We start from the raw sequence: 23,767 nt of genomic DNA, 5'->3' as shown, positions 1-23,767 counted from the left end.
TAAAGCATGTTTCATAAGTTCATATCTCTAGCCCCTCTGGTAATTTCAACTGTTAGCAACAAGAACAAAATAATTTCTACTGTTCCTCAAAAAGCAAAACCAACAGCAGCCTTTCTAGTTCCACATCAAATTAGGCCACCTGCCTAATAATGCCAGTGTGTAAGAACAGCTCTTAATGCTTCTGATGTATTAAAAAAAGATCAGAAACATTCACCCACATGTCAGCTGCTCACCTGTGCCCCCCAGTCCTGCTTTAACTTTCAGCTCTTCCTGGTTCTGTCCTGGTTACAGCAGCAGCAACCAGCAGAGCTGCACCCATCCTCTCCACTGAACTTCCACAAAGCTCTAACTCTGTGCAGAGAGTGGCTGACATGCTCATGGAGATGGTCTCAGTGCTCAATCATGCTCCAATCACTGACCTCTTGACTGAGCTGCATATTTTTTACTATAAAAATAAAGTAGAAGTAAAGAAAAGCTTGGGGACAAAAAGTCAAATATATTTCTGTGAGTGTGGAGGTAGAAGTAAATAACAAATCACTGACTTAAAATGAGTTATAACGAATCCCATAGCACCATAAATGCATGCACGGAGTTGCTGTAACTTCATCACTAAGTATGGTCCAGCTTTTTACATTATTAAATTTGCAAACAATTCTGTAAGATATACGAAGTGACCAAGATGCAATGGACATCAAATGAGACCCTTGAAGTTATTTTACTTCATGTGAGCTAACCAGTGAGAGAATAATACCATGTCTCAACTTTTACAATCACTTTTCTAAGGAAATACTCTGTTGCAGCAGGTGTAAACTGTGGCAATTAGCTTATAAAAAGTGAAATTACAACTTTTACCTAATTTTTGTAAGGATCCTTTTTGCTTATAAGACACTTCTATTTAATTTTTGTGCTTATATGAACTCATTTAAAAGCCAGTTGCTAGAATGCCTATGAAGTGAAGCTGGAGGGGTAAGCCATTTACACTTGGTGCCTACATCCACTAATCCATAGGACACAGAACCATGTAACACACAAACTAGCACAGAGACGTGACACATCATCAAGGATGTCACAATGGGAATGCTAAAATTAAAGCTGTAAAGGTCACCAACTGGTTCATCCTCTCCTGCCACCTATTGCTGGAGTCACTTTCTCTCCTGCCAAGGCAAACCCCATTCCCTGAGCTTCTCCTTGGAGCCAACCAGCTGAGCCTGACAGAGACACCTGACTGAACTCTGCACGTGGGGCAGGGTCTGAGCCAAGCTTGAACTGCAGGGCTGAAATTCAGGAGATTGGTGGCAAATTGCATGGATTGAGAGAGAGCTGATGGGCAGGACTGAGCACAGGGACGTGCATCCTGGGGACATGGAAGAAAAGCTGCAATGACAAGGCAAGGACACAGGCACAGCAAAGAGGGAAGAGGCTGCCAGGTGAGGGATATGGCCCAGTGAGAGCTGTGGTGGATGAGAATGCCAGCTGAAGAGAGAGGCTCCATTCCAAGAGCAAAGAAATGCTTTCCTATTTAATTCCTGCTGTTTAATTGCACTCTATAATGGCATTTAGGAAACATCATTTACTTTGATTACAGGTGAGGCTATAAAACAGGAAAGTTGCACAATTGCTTCTTCTTTAAGTCGGTATTCCAAAGATTTCACAACTCCTGGAACACCCACACTACATTCCCTCACTTGAAACCACTCAAGAAACCTGGGAAAAAACCCAGCTTCAATTTCTCCTTCCCTGCAAGATCACACATGAATGAAGACTTGTATTCAGCAAGTGGCATAGATGTGTTACATTTTTTTCACCAGGAAACGGGTGCCTGTAACTGCATCTCTTATTCCTCTTACGTAAAATGACCTTTTTGTCATTCAAGAAATCATCCATTTTCTTTAGCAGAATACTCACTCATCTCACTTTCAGAAGTAAGGGATGAAAAACTACAGGGTAAGTAAGTATTCCCAAGACAAGGTCTGAAATATAAGGAATATTAAATGTGGAAAAAACTATTCTGAAGATTTTGCCTTCATTCAGACAGAAGATCAAACTATCCCTGTACAAAGAAAGAGCAGATTCTTCAACACTAAATCCTCTTATACCTCTGGAAAAACAGAAAAAAACCCCAAGTTTCTCATGGTTACAACTATATCCTGTATGTTCTTTCACATTCAAAAGAAGTGCATCATTCCTCTTTATACAATTATAACAATGAAAAAAAATAAACCAAACCAGGAGACCAAAGAGCTGCGAGTACATCTCAAATCTTGTGTTAATTCAGAAATCAAATTCCCTCTGAAGTCTACAGCTGTTCCTGTTTCCCACAGATCAGATTAAATTTTGGCTGAGTCTGGCATAGGTTAACAAATAAAATTTGCTAGTGCAGGCACTGGGGACACAAAGGCCTGGCCCTTTCAAATCTCCAATCTCAATCCAAGTTTAGCCAGAAGTGTGAAAGAAAACACAACTGTAGTTAGTTTTTGCTCAATTAATGGGGCATGGCAGAATTCCCTGTCTGTACACACCACTCTGCTGGTAGGTAATATAAAAAAGTGAGAGAACAAGCCCTTTGAGGACTCACAATCCACTTAACAGAAACACATCCAGGTCCTTCAGACCATTCCATTGTCTTCAATATAAAATGGCAGTTTTGAAATGTATGGCAATAATTAGATGCTCAGTGTTAAACCAGGCCAGGTTTACAGCTATTCTCTTAATAGCATCTCCTGGAGTTCCTAACAGCATTTAAAATAGTGCCTGGACTGCCTGATGTGGCTGCAGAGCACAGCTTTATCCAGCATATCCATTAGCTATAAAAATCAGGAGACAGACTTGTCACAGGTTACAGTGTTCAGGTTAAGGGCTTCTACAGAAGACATTTTGGTATGATAACCTCATTAAAACTGTGCTCAGAAGCTGCTATTGTGACACCTGTGACACATTAAATACTCATCAGAAAAACAGTCATCACCAATATCTCTATTTCTTCTACTTCACAGAAAGGCTGAAATTGAGTTTCAATGTTTATAGATATGTCTGTTAGTTTAGAATCATCCTGCCAAGACTGAGCTTAAACAAAAAAATCTGGTCAATGTTACCCAGATTTAAGATGTATGTCTTGCGTTCCTGTAGGTCAATTAAAAAATTTCAGTCCTGCTTTATAAACCATCTTCACACAAGATCATTATATAAACCATTTGGAGATAACTGAATAAGGCTGACCAGCTTTTTTGTATGATAAATTGATATAAACTCATAAAAAACTTTTTGTAAGCCTATTTAAAGGTATAAAAACTTAAAAAAAAAAAAAAAAAAACAACAGATATGAGTTAAACTCTATTATTGCTCTAAGTCTTCCTCAGATACACCAAACCTGAAATCTTAAAATATTAAGAATAATCTTAACATTTCCCACTGCTTGCAGTGAACCACTTCAGTTCACAGGGACTCCTTCAGGGCATTCAGAAACCATGTGGCTGAAAGTCTCCTTGTGTATTTGGTTCCATGAGATACCAGGCCATTCCGAAGGATGAAAATAAGCCTGGTTATTTCCCAACAAGTTTGACATTGTTTTGCCGTTTCCTGAATGAGTGTATCAGTCCTTGGCCACCACACAAATCATCCAGCCAGGACAGGCTATTTTTATCATTCCCAGATGGTCTTTACGTACTTTCATGCATGACATGAGCTTCGCAGGATACAACCACTCTGTCGACCTTGGTGCATGTGAAACTGTTTTCCCCAAGTACAGAGAGGTAGGGGCTGTGTCCCACACATGGGTACATCTATTCTTAGTTATGGCATGCACTTCAGCTAGCACTGCAGCGCTTCATTTTCACAATGTACCTTGAAATTTGTCATTGGCAGGAGTTCAATTTGTGTCATAAAAAACACACTGTCTTCAGTTTCAGTTCGGTCTAGTTATCGGCTGCTTCCAAGGGGAAATGTGACAAGGCATTTGCATTCAGGAGTTGAATAGTATTTTTGACCCCATCTCTATTTTGACAGCAAACGCTCAGCCATTATCAACCTTTTCTGAAATTATATTGGAGATACTATTGACAGTCAGCATCTGAATAAATTCTTCCCCAAAATTCCCCTGAGGTTGCCTTCACATAGTCTTAGAAGTAGTAAGAGAAAGGTCCACACTCAAATATTTGACCTCAGCATTGTTAAAACTACCTGACTGAAACATAACAATCAAATACCTCTAGGAAAGCCAACAGAAACCACAAATTACATTCCTTTTTGAGGATAACCAGTTATTCATAGAGATTGCTGCTTAGCAAAATGGGTAACCTACCACCTGTACAGCAATTAATGTAAGTGGATGTACATGGTGTTAGAAGATGCAATAAAAACAATTTTGACACTGCAAAGATGCTGGTAGCCTTCCACAGTAAAGTACAGCAAAGCACAACTGTAGTTTGGGATAGCACAGAGAAGGTGAAGCCCATGGTACAGAAGTAAAGAGCTTATCCACCCAAGAATATCAGACTGGGAAAGAACTGAGGTGCCCTTGGTACTCCAAGTGCCCTGTTTGGCTCATTACTGTGTAGCTCCAGGCCATAACTGAAACCAAACCACACATCAACTGGGGCACTGGCACATGGCAGAAAATGCCTGAGGACTTGGACCTGTAACTAAGGCAGCAAATACAACTTCTGCACAACAGCTATTCCAGGAACTTGCTAGACTGGTTTTCATGTTCTGCTGCTGCTCTGGACATTACATAAACTTACAACAACTTAAAGAGAGATTTTTGATGTGGATGATGAATGGCATGCTGGTTTCAAATACTTTTATATATGGAAGATGAGAAACATTTAATGGAGCTGCAAATACAGCAAAAAAGTGACATAAAAAGCCATGGGACATACACAAAAAAGATGCAACATACCTTTCTTCTGTCACTTGGAACAACTTTATAACTTTATTACAGTGTTGTAGCAAAATTCACTGAAGAACACTTTTCTGTCTCTGTTAGGGCCTCATGGGAAAACTGCTCTGTCTGAAGTCCAAATTACATCTTCCAGTATTAAACTCCTTGGCCTATACTTTGACAGAGTATTGACATTGTCCTTCACTGTGTTCTAAACTCTCTATGGTTTTAAAAGTACATCTGGTATTTAATACAGTCACACATTAATCTCTCTGACCTCACAACCAAGGAAAATAAATGCCCCATAACATACTGCAAGAGAAAATGCCACTCTTGGACAGCTAAGTGTGCCTGTAAACTATTACTGGAAGCACAGACCCGTTTGTTTTGGTTGGCTTAGCTACAGGGACCAGGGCTGAAGACAGAATGAAGTCCCCAGGTATGTGCTCGCTCTGGGAGCCTCACTGCAGAACTTTGCTCCTTCTCCTCAGCTCTTGCTGCTCTGGGCAGGGATGGACACTGGTGTGTGGGTGAAGGTGTGCCAAGACAAGGAGCTGTGACAAGTCTGTTCTGGCTGGGGTTTGGTGTCCCCAGGGGCCCCTGGTGTCACTACTCAGCTGCCAAGTCTGAGCACCACATGAGGCGCTTGCTACCTTACTGTAAACAGCACCAATGGACAGAACAAAAGGCATAAAATCAGGATGCCTGATTCTGAAGTCTGGTTCAACTGCAGATTTGTTTTGTAACCTTGCTTTTGTCTGGAAAGGTGCATTTTATCGGGTTCAGTCAGCCCTAGGTAAGCTGGGCAGCCCTGAGGACTCCTGCCAAGGCTCTGCCCTCCACAGCACTGCTCCTGCCACTGCAAATGTCTCTGCTCAAGGGTGAATGTGGTGCACAGGCAGCAATGAAGCTGTAAGTTGTATCTAATAACTAAAAAAAAAAAACCAAAAACTGAATCATGTATTAAGAGATCAACATGTACTAAATTATTTTTCTGTCCTTAGGTAAAGAGAATTCCTTTTTTTAGAAAAAAAAAAAAAGTGCATGGGTTTTACAATCACTCTTACATTAAATAATGTAGTTTGACCACACAAGTGAGTCAGGCAGTAAATGAAATTCACAGTAAATTCAGAGAGCAATTACTTGTTAAAGTCTGTATTGTAATTACCTGTTAAAAATGTGTCGAACAGAAACGGATTTGTTTTCATGTCCTACACAATTCATCTTGCCTTAAACGCCTGGAATATAACAAAATTTCATAAGAAGCCACCAGTACCTGTAGAAAAAACCAGTCTTATCCAGAGATAATCTTTGTTACCAAGTCCTATGTTTGGTCTTGTTCACTCTCTAAGCCATTTTTGTGCTAAGAGAAAGAAAAACACCTGCAGCACTCGAAATTGTAAACAGACTGTTCTTTGAGCACTGAAACAAAGAAAAAATATTTCAATATTATGTCTTAATGAAGAGTGTTCTGTAGTTCAAAATAATGATAAAAACGACACAGTTTAGGCTGAAGAATGATTCCCACAGATTACATTTGATTCTCAACTCCAACTCTGCAACCTTGGGAAATACAACTCAATCTTTTTATTTAGATCTCACTGTAAACTGCTTTAGAATAGTTCACTTACGATTCATTGACCTTACCAGTGTTTTGTGGTAATTAGCTGGACAAGACACACAGAAAAAATGAAACAAAATCCCAAAATGATAGAACAAACTTTATCAAACTACACATATCTTCATTTTCAAAATTCTCTTCAAGACACTTCATCTTCTAAATTTAAAAAAATAGCCTTGACTTTGAATTCAAGGTTGATTGAATTTTGTCACACACACAACCTTCCAGATCCTGCTAATTCATATTATTAATTGGCAGATAGCCAGAAGAAGCAGGGGAGGGAAAATCTAATTTGTGCATGTGCTTAGACAACCAAAAATTCCCTTTACAATTGCTTATCTCCATATTCCCTCTGTTCATCTTCCAGAAAAGCAACAAAATAAGAGCAGAAGCACTGCCTCAGCAGATGAGAATGAAGTGCCAGAAGTATACTGCATTTCCTAACAACTGCAGCAACACACATTCTTGCCTTTTTTACCCTCCTTGTTTTCACTGCAGGTATTAGCAGTTATTTTTGAGCTGCTGCACAATATGGCAAGTCCCTCTGACAGGAGATGGAAAGCCAAAGCCTCTTTCCCAAAGAACTTCCATTAAAGCTCTTGACTAAGCCCAGTGGAGCTATTAAAGTAAAGGATGAGACTTCACGGCTCTCAAGTGAAGCAGGGGCATGTCAGGGATCCCAAGGAACCCAGAGAACCTTACTGCTTTCAGCTCTAAGGAAGGCACAGTTTACAAGGACAAAGAGGAGGGATGCAGGGGGCTACATGTAAGCACACAAAAAAATGTCCCATTCCACAATTATTTTTGCCTTTTCTCATTTCTTTGTCATCCTTCAAAACTTCATTATTTCTCCTTAGTTTTTGGGGTATTCAGAATGAAGGTTATCTTTACACTGTGGTGGCTGAAAATTTGCAGTTTTCTATTTCCAAGACACAGTTGACTAAACCTGGCAACATTTACAGTGTCTGCTGAAATAAATACCTGATTTGCTCGACCCCAAACAGCATTAACTCGATAACTAACAGTAAAATTAAAAAAAAAGAAAAAAAAAAGGCAAAGATATGATGATCACTGTCATCATACTTTCGATAGCAGTCACTTTTTACTACTATCACTGAAAGAGTCAATGGTAAAATCTGGAAATATCTGTAGCATAAAAAATACACAGAAATTCATACTCAATTTTTACAGGTAATGCAGGCAATAGAAGATCTGGAGCTAAAAGCAGGATGTGAAATAAAAGAATCATTTAGGATGAAAAAGACCTTCAGGATCATGAAGTCCAAGTGCACAATAATGGTATTCATGTGCCTTGTGATTTGTTCCTTGCTGAAACCCCTGTGGAGCCTGACAGAAGCCGGGAGCCCGGAGTGTCCCAGCTGGCACCAGAGTGCAGGTGACCCCAAGGGGCTGCAGGACACTTATGGAGGGGCAGAACCCCACTGTGGGGAGCTCAGCCATGGCTGGGCAGGTTTAACACAGCACTGTGGCCTCACCGGCCAGGTTTTGCACCTCTTGCTGTATGGCCTGCAAAGCCTTTTGAACAAATGGCATTACAGACCTGGGATTTTATGTTGCTCTTCACTGTATTACTGCCGTAGCCAGGGAATAAAACTGACTTCAGGAAACCAAAGGTCAACCTGCTGCAGTTTTTTTTTTTTCTTGCACATTACTCCTTATAAGAAGGTGTGTCAAACTGAGATTAACTCTAATTTGCAGGGACAGTGCTTCAATATCCCTTTTTGCAGTGCTGTTGCCATAGAGACAAACAGCTGTATCTGACCAAAACTTACTCAACCATTTGTCTGTTTCACAGGGAAGGTGAACTAGATCTGACTGTCTTTTATCAGCATGGACTATGATTAATAGTCAAAAATGCAGCAAACACTCCCTTGTTACCATGTGCACTAGCACCAGTATTTGGGGGAGACACTCATATGAAAGATAACAGCTGGAAGCTATGCTGCTCTTTTCCAAAATCTGTATGCAAATTCAAAGCCATAATTTAGCCTTTAATGTAATGAAATACCCTTGAAACATGAGGGGAGTAAGTTTGTGTCAATAGGCTCAACATTCAATTTGAATCTCTCCAAAGATAGTTCACCATTAAGAACAGCACACAGAAAACCATCTTGCAATTGCTCCCCATGCTCCCAATTCTTTATGTATTCAGAAATACTTCAGCTGTCCTGCCAGCTCCAAGAGGTAAGTAATTTCACTTGGAAAAAAGGGGCACCCTCTCAATCCCTTCCCAAGAGCCAGGCTTCTGCAAAATCCAGTTCTACCTGTATACTATGCATAGTAAGAAACCACATCTTGCTTAAACTCTTGACCTCATCTTTGAACCTCTGTTCCAGCTTGGCGGGCCTAATTTAAGTAGTGATTTACTAATTAAATAAAAAAGCATTAAAAACGCCTGCAAAAATATCAGGAATCGAGTCCCAGTGACCACTTTCAATTGCCTAATTTCTGTAGCTGCCACATCAAAGGTATTGCAGATGGCACAGACCCAACAGCACAATGCAAACCTGAGGATGGATTATTGACAATTGAATATCACTGATGAGTAAACCAAAACTGAAAAGGACAGCTTTTCAAATGTGCAGGGGAAGAAAGAGGTTCATAAGAATTCTCCTAACAGCCCAGTTCTTTTCTGCTTCCAGGTCTGTTCAGTTAGTATTCACTGTACTGGTCTGGTGTAATACAACTGGGGATGGGGGAACACAGTATTGACTGGTTTTATTCCAATAGTGGGCTGAAAAGCCTATTCACTATGTAGAGATTACACACCATCCACAGGAAATGACTGTTGTTTTCAAGTGTTTAATTACTATGGGGAAAAAGTAACAGTGCTTTTAAAGCAATGCCCCAGCAACTTCTTATATATTGTCTATTACCCATAAGGAAGTGAGGCAATTCTAAGGGCAGAACATTAACTTTTATCTGCTATATTAGTTAATATGAATGAAATTAATATTTTCACTGAATATGAAAATAGGAATTATTTTCATTCATAATGAAAAGCTATTCTGCATTGTTCTAAACCAAACTAAGAGTGGCTAAATCAACAGAACTGTTCAGATGACAAGGCACCTTGTATGAGGTCGTTTTATTCTTTGTTTTTAGGCTCAGACAATACAAAAAACAAGAGCAGGAAAACGTGCTCAGAGATGTATGAATTTATCTGTTTTATCAGTTCAGATCTAGTTTAAAGCAGTTTAAATGAGCTTTGATAAGGCACTGGGAGCAGATCCAGTGGTGCTGGTGATTTGATTAGCTCCCTGCTAACCATCTCAGGCAGATTTAATTTGGAACAGAGAGATCACGTCTGACTGTGGTAAACAGCTCTGCACCTGCCCTCCCAGGTGACACCTTCACGGGAGACTGAGAGCTGCTGGGTCTGCAAGGGCTTCAGGAAAATCACCCATTCTAAGCTTCTGGTGTCTTCTCAAGACAAAATAAAAGTTCAATAAAGAGAATGATGCAAGTTTCCAAAATACTAAGACATCCCACAGTGAATAAAACCTGCTGTGTAAACTCTCTCCAGAGTCACTGAAAAGCTTTATTACAATTATCTGAACAAGCCCTGGGGCTCACTTTAGTAGTTAACTCGAGCAACCGGGACAAAGCCACAGCAAAAAACCTTACATCTGAAAGATTTCATCAACAAATCCACTCCAGGAGTAACAGACTTGCCACAGTACCAGAAATTTTCTTTCCTCCATCCCTGTAAAAACAAGGTCACTCCTATTTTGCCTTCTCTTTCAAAGGAACATACATTTTTTCAGCTGCATAGTAGCAATGGTTTAAATCAATAAAATGCAATCTCATTTTTCTCCAATATTCTTGTGTCAAAATATTAGGAACACAAATGATGCAGACCACTACCTATCAATGAGTTCTTAATGCTCCCTCTCCTGTGAAATCCTAACCCAAACCAGACTTAGGAGTCCAGAGAAAACATGCCAAGAGGCTGGACCCCAAAAAGGTGACATACTCTTTATCCAAACTGCGGTATGCAAGGCAAGAGATTACAGGACAGATGATCAAAGCAAGGGGACAGCTCTGAGAGACAAGGGACCACGAAAGCTTTGGGGAAGGATTGAAATAATATCCACAAGATAAATGGAAATTCTGTGTAAGGAGATTTTGCAACTTCTTAAAACATAATTTTGATGAAAAAAGTTTATATTATATAAGGATCCCCGGGCTTAGACCTCCCAGCCAGGGTTGTCAGACCATTCCCTCCTCCTCTTTCACTTCACTTCCCTGGCCCAAGTGCATCCACTGATTTCATTCCTTAGAGCACAATTTTCACATTGATGGCACCACAAACAGCTTTGCTTCCTTAACTTTTGCTGCTCTGGCCTAGGGTTACTGTTTTAAAAACTGATTAAGTATTTGTTACTTTTCTGCTTTTAATGATCTTTGCATCATTTTAAACACATACTTAACAGGGAGAATTTTCACTCTTTGAGCTTGCAAAGACTGTATATATTAAGAGACTTCCAAAACATTATCTACTTAGGTTAAATTCAAAAGATTTGGGCTTACTCTTAAAGCAGATAATTTATAAAGATCTATCAGTTTCTAGAAAGAAATCAAATGCATGCATACATTACAAGGAAAAGCAGCTTCTCCAGTTTACTACTAAACAACGATTTATCAACTCAAATTGTTTAAAACAGTCATCCAGCTATGATGAATAGCTTGACATAAACCTGGAGTTCTTTAAAAGAAGGAAATAAACAAAATATTGGAATGAAATAATTTATCTGGAAATGTTTGAGGCAGTGTTTTGTGAAAACATGGCTGGAAAGACTTCATGCCATTTCAGATACTAAGTTTAGACTTCGCCATATTTTAACACAGCTGAATTTCCGACTTAAAAAATAAAGAATTTGCAAAAAAAAAAAAAAGGCATGAAACTAGAAGTGCAAAATGAGGTTATTGTTCTAAAACCTGATGTAATTTATTTTTAAACATGAGATTAATTTACATTTGAGGTCAAATTTTGAAGCAAATTATTGAGTCTTAAATGACCAAAGATATTAAATATCTCTATTCATGGAATGGAATCACATAAGGAACAAGAAGACACACTGTTGTTAAAGGCCACATTACAATATTTATTTAAAAAAGTGTACTTCACCCTTCTTTTCTGCCAGTAAAAGAATTATTATTTTTTTATAATGACACACTAATTTTAATATAGAGGAAAAGATTCATCTCAATGTCAACTGCTTGCTATACCTTGACCTGGAACAGTATTTCTAAACCAGCACTCCAGAAATTGGCAATGACTCCTACAGTAGGAATATTGCTTCATACAGACTGCTGTTTTCCTAATATTATCAACTGCACTTAATGGGACATATTGAACTTGCATTTTGAGATGAACCTCTGAAAACATAAGGTTTCCTTGATGTATGTTGCAGTTTCAAGAGGCAGAATTGGTTACCAAAGGCAAAATTGCACTAAAAATGTGACTGCAAATAAATGTCATGTTTTGCACACTATATATTTTTTGTAATTGCCTATCTAGACATAAGTACTACTAAATGTGTGATATACTATATATGTATAAAATTAAAATATTAAAGACATTTGATATATAGGGATAATATTCAGCATAAAAGTTAAAGTACCATTTGAAGGCCAGTGACCTAAAGGAAAGTTTTAATTGTTTTGGCTTTTTCTAGCATCTCACACAAAGCTAACCTCAGGTTTTGCTTGGCACTTTATAATTCAATGAAGAGAGAAAATGTCTAACCAGAGTCCTGGACTCACTTCAATCAGTAAGAAAGATGCCAGTGGCCTCAAACCAGCTATTACTGAAAAGGATGAGCACACAGTACAAACTGTTCAAAGCATGGTACCATTGCCATTGTGTTTACAAAGAGTTCTCTGAGTCAGACTGGCATTCTTTTGTGCAGCAGAGAAACAAAAATATCTTATACTTTTAAAAGTATAAGATATTTAGTAATAAAATAGTATATATACTTTTATATATATTGATAAAAGTATATAAACTTTTAAAATTAGTTTTACAATGTTGAATGTAATCTTCCTTTAAACATGCAAACTAAAAAAAATATTTTTTTCTATCAAGAAAGGTAAAAATGATTAAGTTGAATCATTATATCCAGAAACCTTGATTACAGGGGGGAATAAGTAGGGACTAGAGAGAAATTATTCTACATTTCCTTGATCAGAGATATACAATCATGCTACAGATGAAGGCAGCTATGATTGATTATTCTGTTTATTAGGATTGCAAGCTGGTTAGATAAAAGGGAAAATTAATTTGTGCATGCATCAGTTGAACTAATCTTATTTAAACTGATTTAGGTTGACGATAAACACAATTCATGTTGCAGACATTTGGGATGCTTGCTGAATCACATTGGAGCTCACAGAGCAACCAATACAAATGTTAACCATTTCAGATATAACAAAAATCACAAGTCCACCTTGTTCTGTTACAACAGAGATGTTTGGGAGAGTGCCTTCCCTGTTCCCCAATATTCTGTGAGTAGGTGCCCAATCTCCATATTTCCCTAATCTCCAGAACCATTTATTAGAAGATCCAGCACCACAGAACCCTGGCCAGCCATCTCACATGTGAAGGTCTGAACAGAGCAGAGATTATTGAAATGCTATGGGCAAGTCAATAAAAGACTGTTTTGAGACCTACCACACAAATGGTGGCACTGGTGTAAAACCAGGTGTGCTGCACCTGTTTGCCTCTGCTCCTGACCTGAGCTCACTGTCCCTGGCAGCTGAACCAGAGCTGCTGACTGGTCTTTCATTGCATTCCTTAAAGTTAGAACTTCCTGGTCATTTACAGGTATTTCAGTAAGAGCTGGCTGGGAATGGACTTTGAGTGCTCTGCTTTTGCAGCTCAGGTGTGGGCTCTGTGGTACCTTAAACACCTCGGCTTTTTCTGTGGTGACCACTCACTCTCCAAATATGCCATTACAAAAACTTTACTAATCCTTGTATTCACATTTCTGAAAAAAAAAAAAAAAAAAAAAAAAGAAATCAAGCTTGGACCAAGGTCCTTGATAAAAAAGGCAAGTGTGAACCTGTGACTTCAGTGAATAAGTAAAACACAGTATCAGTGATGACCAGGTTAGCAAATCCATTTTGATTAATTACACCAGAAATATCTCCAGTTTACACCAAAGAACTGCTCTGAACTTTCACCACTACATTAATTAAACTTTTGAGAAAAAGAAGAAAAAAAATGTCTCTTCATTTACAGCATTTAGTGTGATGACTAGACAGGAAAATACCAGGTGAAAATGTTCACAAGCTGCTTGAAGATGGAATTTCTTCTGCAATTAACTGATGTTAATCTGTATATTGGGCACAAACTTTTAGCATGTACTATGCATATACCAATATGTTTATCCATCAATTATATTAATCTTCCATTAAATCAAAGCAGTTCAGATAGGAACAAGGTCATACAAAAATGTACATGGAAATACAGATTCTGTACATCTCCAAGGCTTAATTAACAACTTATTGAAAAAACAATTATATTACCTGCCCTCTTTCCATGTGGGATGGCTGCTTGAGACATTCAAATTATTAAGGAGCATGTCTGACTGGACTGCCTGTAGTAATTCCATTTCTCCACCATGATGCAGTAAAATAACCCAGTTTAAAATAAAAGCTTTGTTTGAATCAACCTTTAAAAAGCAGAAAATCCTATTTATCTTCAGAGGAAAACTGTCCTAGCTGTGTTTGGGAAGCAGCTGATTTACTGCACTAAGACAGTCCCTCATCAGAGGCAGGTTGCAGAAGGCACCGTGTGCCCAGAACGTGCTACAGACTCAGTGTGTGCCCAATGCCTGCGCACTCAGAGTGTGTTGTCATAATATTGTAAGAGTTCTATTGCCATCACATTGCAAGGGTTCCATAGTGCTGGAGTTTTGTACCTCCTTGATGCTTCTTGTAGGCAGCTCCTCTAGGCACTGACTCTTCCTTGTCCTCACAGCAGCCAACTGACTCCAGTTCCCACCAATCCACTCTTTTTTAACACTTGCTCTTACTGGCTACTGGTGTGGCCTGTTAACATCAGGCCTGCTCCAATCTTTAGTAATTGATTTAGCTGCAACTCTTTAGGGGATAAGATTACATTCTATACCACCTTCATTTACCTATACTGTATCCCCCTACAAGTGTGTGCCCAGTGTCCAAAGAAACAAACCCCTGAGCTTCCCAGGAGTGCTGCAGCCCGAGCTGAGTTCACTGGCCCGGGTGTATTTCTGCAGCTCAGCCCAGACAAGTTAAGCAGACTTTGGGTGGATGAAAATGCATTGCTGACCTGTGTGAAGTCTTTGCTGGGCACACTCAGAGGAGCAGTTCTGGGCAAGGCACAGCTCCACTCCCCCTCCTTGTGGCACAGTGGTTGCTCATGAAGGCAGGAACCTTTCACTGCAGCCAGCATTCCTAAACATATACTAAATTTATAGTATATGAACTAAATATATACTTATTAATGACTACAAAAAAGTCTGCCTTTTCCCACTTTGCATATCTCTTATTAGCACTTTCAAGTGACTGGCACAGTGAATGTGGTAGCATGATGTGCTCTACAAATCAAATAGCAGAGTATGGCATTATCACAGTTCAGTCCTACAAGGTCTGAGCCAGGTCTTAAATAATCACCAGATTAGTTTAAAAATCAAAGGATAAAGCATTCTGCCACCTCTATTTGCAATGCTAGCATCCTTTTTACTATGATTGAAAACCTTCCTTGAAACCTTAGCTGTTTTAAAGACAAGATTAAAAAAAAAAAGGCAGCATAATAATTTTATTCCACCAGCAAAAGTTTAAAACTGTACTTTGTAAGAGAAAGGCTCAAAGGAAATATTTCAGAAGTTAGCCATGACTGGAATACTAATTTAATCTCTCTACCACAATGTAAAATACATAGGTCCATGTTCTAGCTACATATACTTTTTCCTGACTTAGTTGACAGCCCAAAAACTACTGATTAATATTTCATTAATAAAATCAGAGTTCAGCTAACCACGACTCACCAAGTAGCAAGAGAAATACCAGGGAATACACAAATAAAACTCAACTTCAACCATGAAACAGCTGCAAATTTAAAGAATGTTCATGTTCTTTTAAAATATGCTTATTTAAAAAATATTATTCCAACAGTTAACTATTTTTCAGTGAACAGTTATGATGCCATTAGACTTTTAAGAATAACCACTCTATGAATAGTTCATGTTACACCCTCAGGTGCAATATTTGATGGCAGCACTTGAGGAATGATGTTAGAAAACAAAATCAATACAGAGTTTATTAATTAAACCTCAGAATTATAAAGGATATTGCTTAAAAGCGGCTTGATTTTCTAGTCCATAAATCTAACTGACCAGTAAAATTATTTGGTGGGATCAGGTGCCAACAGTAACATCAGTTAACATACAGAAAGTCTCTGTACCCTATACCTGTGCAATATAACTTATGAACTCTAAATAAATTGGAAAAAAATCATTAAAAATTAGTAACTGTAAAAAAATTATAAAAGCTGTGTACAGAAAAGTATGCATGGGGGTATTATGGTACTTTTCCAAATCATGCATTTGCAAGCAAACTTTTTGTTTATAGTTTCTCTTAATTTCTTTGTATAAAATGCAGTGTTCTTCTCATGCAAAAAGAAGACACATATTTCCTCAAAATAAAGTATCTCAATGCTAACTTTTTTCAATCACACCAAATAAATGTTTCTGAAAAAATACTGGAAGCTTTAAAAAAAAAAATGAACTTTTTTTTAAAATTAATCTGTGCCTCTGCACTTCTACCGACAGTCACAACTTGCACTACCACATTTCATTTGTGATATTCATAAACTGAACTTATTCCAAGCTCTTTGAACAACAGAAATCTGTTGATATGCTGATACATTTGAAGTACCTTGCACTACATCCTATCTATTTTATTCTTAAATTCAAAGTAACTAATTCATACGAGAAACATAAAACTAGGAAAAGATGACCTGTTTCTTCCTAGGCATCACGTGCATACATCTACTTTTCCTACTTTTTCAAACTGGACTTCCCCAGCCTTTCATTTTTTGACATCTAATTTCACCCCATCTCTTTGCTTTAGTTTGCTTTTTACAAGGTTTTCCAGTCAAAATACTGTCATTCCCATAACATATCCCACATGATCCTGATAGAGCTGACCTTTTACCACTGTCACACCTATCATACCAACAACAGTTAACAACAGCTATCATTCTAACTGCTGGGGACATCCCCACTAAGAGCCAGACAAAGGTATGGAAGATGGTACTCTACATTATTAGCACCATTATTCCTCAAAGTTACTGATTAATTCAAGATGTCAGGGTCTTGAACTTCTAGCAGACCCCAGAAGGATGTACTCTTGCAATCTGAGATAAGCAAAGCACCAAACTGTATCAGAGAACTGATGATCCGCTTGTGTTTGTGAAACGCTAAAAGAACTGTGAATCTCATTCATCTGAGAGAAGTAGAAATGCCATGCAGTCAGTAGTAACTCATCAGGCACTCCCAAATTTAATTGCTAGAATACATATTAAATGTACAGGCCCAGAGTGTAATTACAATTTGGTATCTGAAACAGTTTAGTTAATAGCAAGCATGGAAGTTCATTAGCCTAGTAAACTAGGAAAAAAATTGCACTTGGGAGAAAGTACAAGGGTAAAAACGTGCAGAGCTCTCACTTCCCCACTGCCACCAGGGACCAAAGGTAATGATTAAATAGCCCAAAAAAGGCAACCTGTGGCAAAAAAAAATCATACTCCCATTCTGGGTTAAGGGTGTAATTAGCTTGAAATACAGATTATACTTGAAAACCCAATGAAATTAATTCTAATGGCAAAATTGGGCTAACTGAAACAGCACAAGACCTCCAACTTGGGATTCATGTTTTAAAGGAATACAAATATACTACACAAAAAGCCCCAAACAAGCAACATATACTTTCTTCTAAGTAGAAGAAAAGCATTTTTAGGGATAAAGAGGCTGTTAGTAACCAAAACAAATGTTAAAAGTCAACTTTAAATTAGTACACTGCAATAGTTTGTGCCTTAAGAGTCTTCAGAATGTTTGTGAGAGGATCATTTCAATGATGCTGATTTTCAATACATTTTGGAGCATCACAGAAATTCAGTAAGACTGCTAGCATTTTCTGCTAATGGTTGAGGATGGTAAGCAGTATGTTCTCAGTAATTATAGAGCTCTATGCCATTACTAATCTCAGGGAAAATAACCACTGAACTTTCAAAGGATAAATTCACTGGGAAATTATATGAACAAAACTGACACCAGTCAATACCATTTTACAGAAATTTGCTAAATAAAATAGAGAATTTTATTTAATCATCTGATAAAGTTACAAACTCTGGTCAGCAGATGTTATTCCATAAATGAAACACACAGACTTTTGAATGGCATTTACCTTACAGCCACACAAAACTCAGAGTAAGAAATTATTATCAGTATCATCAGATGTGATGATGATATACATATGAAAAAGTAGCTGTTACCAGGAAATAATAACTGAAAAAGTGCTCTACATTCCTCCAACAAAATCATCCAGTACTTACTCAACACTATTTAAGAGTATCATCAATTGTTCAGAAGTAAATACTGTTAATGGCAATAATGGCACAAAAATTGTCAAACTGCTCAGTAAAGATACAAATTGTTATCCAGAATACTACGGATTTCTTTGTATGATGGGCACAGTGTATTACAGCCAAGTGGACTTATGTAGGAAGCAAGAAACAATGCAGGTAATACCCAGAAAACAGTGCACAGAAGCCAAAAACTTACAAAATACACACAATCTTAATGGCACAGAAACAATACAAATGACAGTGAAGCCTGACAACAAAAGGGAGCAACCAACTTCCCACACATCTAAGTGCATAAGACCAGCAATACTACCCTAGTCCACAGCATTAGCAGTACTGGAGAAGTGAATAAAGTTATGTAGTCCCTGCACTGTTTTCCCAAAATGGCAAACATCTTGTTCTTTCTCCATTATTCACAAAAAAAAGAGGAAGAATTCTGTACCTTCTTAAGGTGCTAACCAGAACGTCCCACGTGCTGCCACTAGCACAGAAACTCATGTGGAAAGAGCATAGCAGCAATTTGAAAATGCTGCAGAAAACCAACGAATGTTACATGAACAAGAAGCTGTCTCTGGTCCACTGTAGAAGAATAGGATTGCTCAGGCCACAAGTTACAGCTTGGGCAGCAGTGATGGTGGAGCAGGCACAGTGGAAAGTTAGGAGTTACTGTTGATGTGTTTTGGGATTGTTTCCCACCACACCAATTACTTAGGACCAAAGCTTTAAGAGTTAAAGAATTGTACAGTACTTCTTTGTTTTGCTTCTTCAATCTGTATCTTAAAAACCAAACACGAACAAATGCAGATTTTTGTCAAATGCATCTGCTCAAGTGAGCGGGACTGTCACAGCCTTAAGTGACAACACTGGTAGGAGTCCACCATCACCTATGTGCACAGAGCCTGACTGCCTGGGTGAGTTCCCCAAGGAAAAGCCTGACAGGACAGGAGTGGCACACCAGAGCTGAGCTCTTATTTGGTGACTCCTTTTGGCTTACCTGGTCGTGAGACCCTCGAGCTGCTGAATGCTGCTCCTCGCAGGCTGCTGTCCAGAGTCTGGGGGTTTGAGTTACCATGGAGATCACCACATCTGACACATGAGGGGGCTGCAACGAGAGAGACAGAGGCACCCATCAAACCAGCGCCCATCAAAGCAGTGCCCATCAAAGCAGTGCCCATCACCTCAGCAAAACACAAGCACTTGACTCCGTTTGCTTTTGGCATTCATCAAGGTCTAAACTCCCAGATTAGGAGCTTTAGCTAAACTGTAAGGGGAAAAAACCCAACACCCATCACCAAAAGAATTAGAAAGGTGAGGGCAGTCCCCAGTGACACACAGTATTTGAGCTCTTTGCAAAGCCAGGTACTTTTTCAGGAGCTTGGAAGGATCCAAATAGACCATGAGCTTGACTCAACAATTTTCAGCCTCTCTGGTCAAGTATAACAACAGCAAGCAATCCACACAGAGCCACTGCTGAGCACAGGACTGGAACAGCAGTGCACTGCCTCAGAACAGTGGGACACACAAAAGTGCTCCCTCAGAGAGCCTCCAGTGGGAACCTGATGGAGTATCACCTCTGGGCAAGAAACAAGTAGACAAAAGGAGTCACCTTCTTGAATGTTTTTGGGGCAATGCTGAAGGCAAACATTTATGAAAATCAAACATGAAAGACAGCCTGGCATTCATCTGCAATAATAAACCTATCAGGAGACTTTTCCAAGCCTGCCAACAAGCATGATGAATAAAGCCTGATTTCTTATTGCCTTGCCATTCCAGCACCATGTACATTAACTAGTTTCTTATTCTTCTGTTTCAAGCCTTAAGTCTTATGCTCAATTTCTGTCTACATAATTTAATAATTAAATGCTGTAAAGTGAAATGAGAAGTCATTGGAGACTTTTAAAGTAATTATCCTCTTCCACACAAATGTCTGACAGCTTTGAAAACTATTGTCCTGGTTTTGTCTGGGACAGAGCTCATTTCCTTCCCAGTAGCTGGTACAGTGCTGTGTTTCAGACTCAGTATGACAGTAATGTTAGTAACACAGTGATGTTGTAGCTGTAGGTGAGCAGTGCTCACACTGAGTCAGGGATTTTCAGTTTCCCATGCTCTGCCAGTGAGCAGGTGCACAAGAAGCTGGTGGGAGCACAGCTGGGACAGCTGTGACAATGGTGGCAATCCATGCCATGCAATGTCACAGCCAGTGTATGAGCTGGGGGGAGCTGGCTGCGAGGGGCTGCTCACTGCTGGGGCTGGGCTGTGAGCAATTGTACTGTGCACCATTTGTCCTTTTTGGGCTTTATTGCTCTCTCTTGGTTTGTTCTCTCCCTTTTAATCATTATTATCTTTATTAATATTATAATTAGTATTAGATTTTACTTATTAATTACTTATTTCCATTATTAAACCCATCTTACCTCAACACATGGGCTTTAATTTTTTCCTCCCCATCCCACTGGGGTGAATAGGGGGATGGAGCCAGTGGCTGTGTGGAACTTAGTTACCAGCTACAGTTAAACCACAACAACTATTCATTAAGTATCATTTCATGATGTAATCAATTTAATATATAACATATTTGAACACACCATAAGGAAAACCTTTCATAAATCCAGTTCTAATTCTCAGTCTGCAATACTACAACATGTTCTCATTTACTTCATTGTGACATAAATACACCATCTAACCAAATACAACTACTCACTTCAGAAAGAGTTACATCTATCCTAATCAGAGGTGAATGACTACACAAGGGACAACACCTGCCTACTGAAGCATCCCCAACTATTTGCAGTATATCAGCTGGACATCCACAGGTTTTTTTTTAGTTAGTCTACTGAATGCATATAGATCTTCATCTATGTGGCTACGTAACTAACCACCTAATGCTCAGATGGCATTCTGAGTTGACTGTTCTCAACTCTCCCTCTTTTTTTTTTTTTTTTCAATTATAGAATCATTGACTGGCTGGGGTTTGAAGAGACTTAAAGATTATCTCGTTCCAACCCTCCTGCCATGGGCAGGGACACCTCCCACTAGACCAGGTTGCTTAAAGCCCCATCCAACCTGGCCTTGAGCACTACCAGGGTTGCAGCATCAACCATTGTCTCCCATCTCATTTTTCCTGTGAAGCATGTTACATTTATGCAAAACACAATTTACTCAAGACGCATAACTGTGTGTAAATATAAAATCTGAAAATCTAAGCAACAATTAGAGGATTTCCCATGTCTTATGGGAAAAAATTTAAGAGTATTATTATACTAAAATTATCTCTATTCAATACCCCCTACATTATGCTATGCAACAGTAACTAAGACATACTGAGCCTGCTCTCATGTCAAATACCAAGGAAATAACTGGCTCATCTGGAATGAAGGCTTCTACAAGACTCATGGAGTTTAAAGGACACTGAAGAATACCAGATACTGTAGCACTGTGGATGAATCAAAGTTATTGAAGAAATTCTATTAATGCTTTCTGTCATAATTCCACTCATAAATTGGTTGGGTCATGTTTTCACTTGTTCTGTTTACAAATCTTATAAACTGGATCACGGGTGGTTTCTGTCGGTGACAGAATCACTCAAGGCTACGATGCTGGAGAGGCAGGAGGCAGCAGTGCAGGCAGCACTGGGAACACAGGCTGGAGGAGCTAATCACATCCTTTGGGAAGGCCAGCTTTGGTTACCTTGCAAGACAACTTTTTGGCAAACACCAGCTCTCTACTGAAAAAGTGAAAAGTAAAGTGAAAGAGACATGTTGGAGGCAAAAAGATGTGATTATTATCATTTTATTACCTGTAAGTGTCAGTGAAGCTTAAAAGTTACATATATTTCCCTTATGATTGGGTGAGAACATACATATATTGCTGATTGCAATAATCATACAGTATCATATGGCCCTACTCACAATGGTTTACTCAATAACAAGAGTTTCTTCAAATCCAATTTCATACAGAAGTAAATACTAATATGAGATGAGAAATAAATACTAGACAAAAATGTTCCTTTAAACATTCATTTGTAATATTAGCATTACAACCTATAATTACTTACAGTAGAATAAGGTCTTCACAATTTACAAAGAATTGAAAAATAATCCATCACCAGAGATCACAGAATACAGCTGCAAAAGTGATTAGAACAGGGTACAAAGTACTTTAATATGAAATATCTGGAGAGTTCCACTGGTATAGTTTATAACAAAAAAAGAAAAAAAGACAGATGACCTAATTACAGCACCTAATATTTTCACTGGGAGAATACACTAAGCACCAACTGGCTTGTTAATCTAGCAAATGGTTTGCAGAAAACAAATCAGCATCTGGAAGTTGACAAGAAATTCAAACGAGAAATAAAGCCCATGCTTTCCATCACCTGTGACTAACCATTAGTGCAACTATCCAAAGGAGAATGCAGAGGTTCTCCACTGGTTGATACCAAGCTTTAGTGGAACTTTACCAGAAGATGAATTTTTGTGAAAACACAAGACATCCCACAGCCATACAAAAGTTACTCTGTTTCATACAGATAGACCAAGTCTGCAATACAGAGAAAGGGAGATTAGGTGCTGCAGCCATCCTTTCCTGCTCATAAATTAAATATATTATGATGAAAACCAATTGTCTGGTTTTGTAACTAAAGCACTGGGTGCTGATGAGCACTGTGCATGCTGAGCTGCAGGTGCCAGCAAATACTTGGTGCACACATGTGCACACAAACACACATGCAAAGTGACGGAGTGTGTTCAAGCCATGTGGGGTCACAGAGCTACTGCCATCCTTCCAGAGACAGGTGGACTAAATTCTGCTGGGATAATACTCCGACTTCTAATTTAGGAAGCTTACTGTGTCCCCTATGAGCTGAAAGCACTCAGTCACAGCAGAGTGGCAGCAGGAGCTCTCTTCACAAGGGTCACTTGGGGCATCAGTCAGATGACTGAAGGCAGGCAATACAAATTATGCTCTCTGAATCTGTGCAGGGAGCAATAAACAAAGTGCTTCACATTATTAACTACCTGCCAGTCCTGTCCCTGTGGACAGTAAGCTTTCTGGGCAGAAAAACCTTCTTAGTGGGGTATTTCAGTGGGTTAGCCAAGCAGTTCCCCACCTCAACCAACACCCAGGAGCTGCTGCGGCCTCAGAGCTGTTTGCTCACAGCTCCCTCCCTGCAACAGCAGCTCACTCTGGGCACACAGGTAACATCGGCTTCTTGTAAAGGGACAAAGGAAAAAGAAAAGGAAATAAAACCAAGTTTAGCCTAAAGGCTACACTGGTGTCACAGTGAGCAAGCTTAAAAATTTCACCCCTTTAGCAAAGGACAGGAAAGTTATTGGATGTCTTAATTTAGCTAGCATTGGTGCTGTTGCTAACCTATGCCTTGGGCTGCTAAGTGCCAAGAAATGTAACCATGTTTAAATGTCAACCAGAAATAAAAGTTTAATTTTTTTTCCTTTTTACTAATTGTACATCTGATACACAAGGTTTGACTTTGGATTTGCACTATGTCTGAAAACACATTAGTCAACCTATGCAAACACTTTCATTGATCTCCTTATCTCAGCTCCTCCCCTAGACACAACCTCTGTGGAGCAAATCCATGGAAAACCCTGGCACCACC

General features: G+C 38.9%; 1 protein-coding gene across 4 annotated transcripts in view; it reads right to left on the bottom strand.

The window, feature by feature from the left end:
• Positions 1-23,767, bottom strand: part of TBL1X (transducin beta like 1 X-linked) — a 192,717-nt gene that overhangs the window by 68,327 nt on the left and 100,623 nt on the right. For 2 of the 4 annotated variants that reach the window (XM_074535989.1, XM_074535991.1), the window contains exon 3: positions 19,145-19,252. The gene's annotated coding sequence lies outside the window, so the exon portion shown is untranslated. Of the gene's footprint in view, positions 1-6,044; positions 6,115-19,144; positions 19,253-23,767 lie in introns of those variants that run through there. The other 2 variants (XM_074535990.1, XM_074535992.1) reach the window with 2 other exon arrangements.

This window comes from Zonotrichia albicollis, chromosome 2, assembly GCF_047830755.1.
Source record: "Zonotrichia albicollis isolate bZonAlb1 chromosome 2, bZonAlb1.hap1, whole genome shotgun sequence".
Classification (NCBI taxonomy): domain Eukaryota; kingdom Metazoa; phylum Chordata; class Aves; order Passeriformes; family Passerellidae; genus Zonotrichia; species Zonotrichia albicollis.
Note: the sequence above shows the minus strand (reverse complement) of the source record. Positions and strands in the feature narration are given on the sequence as shown.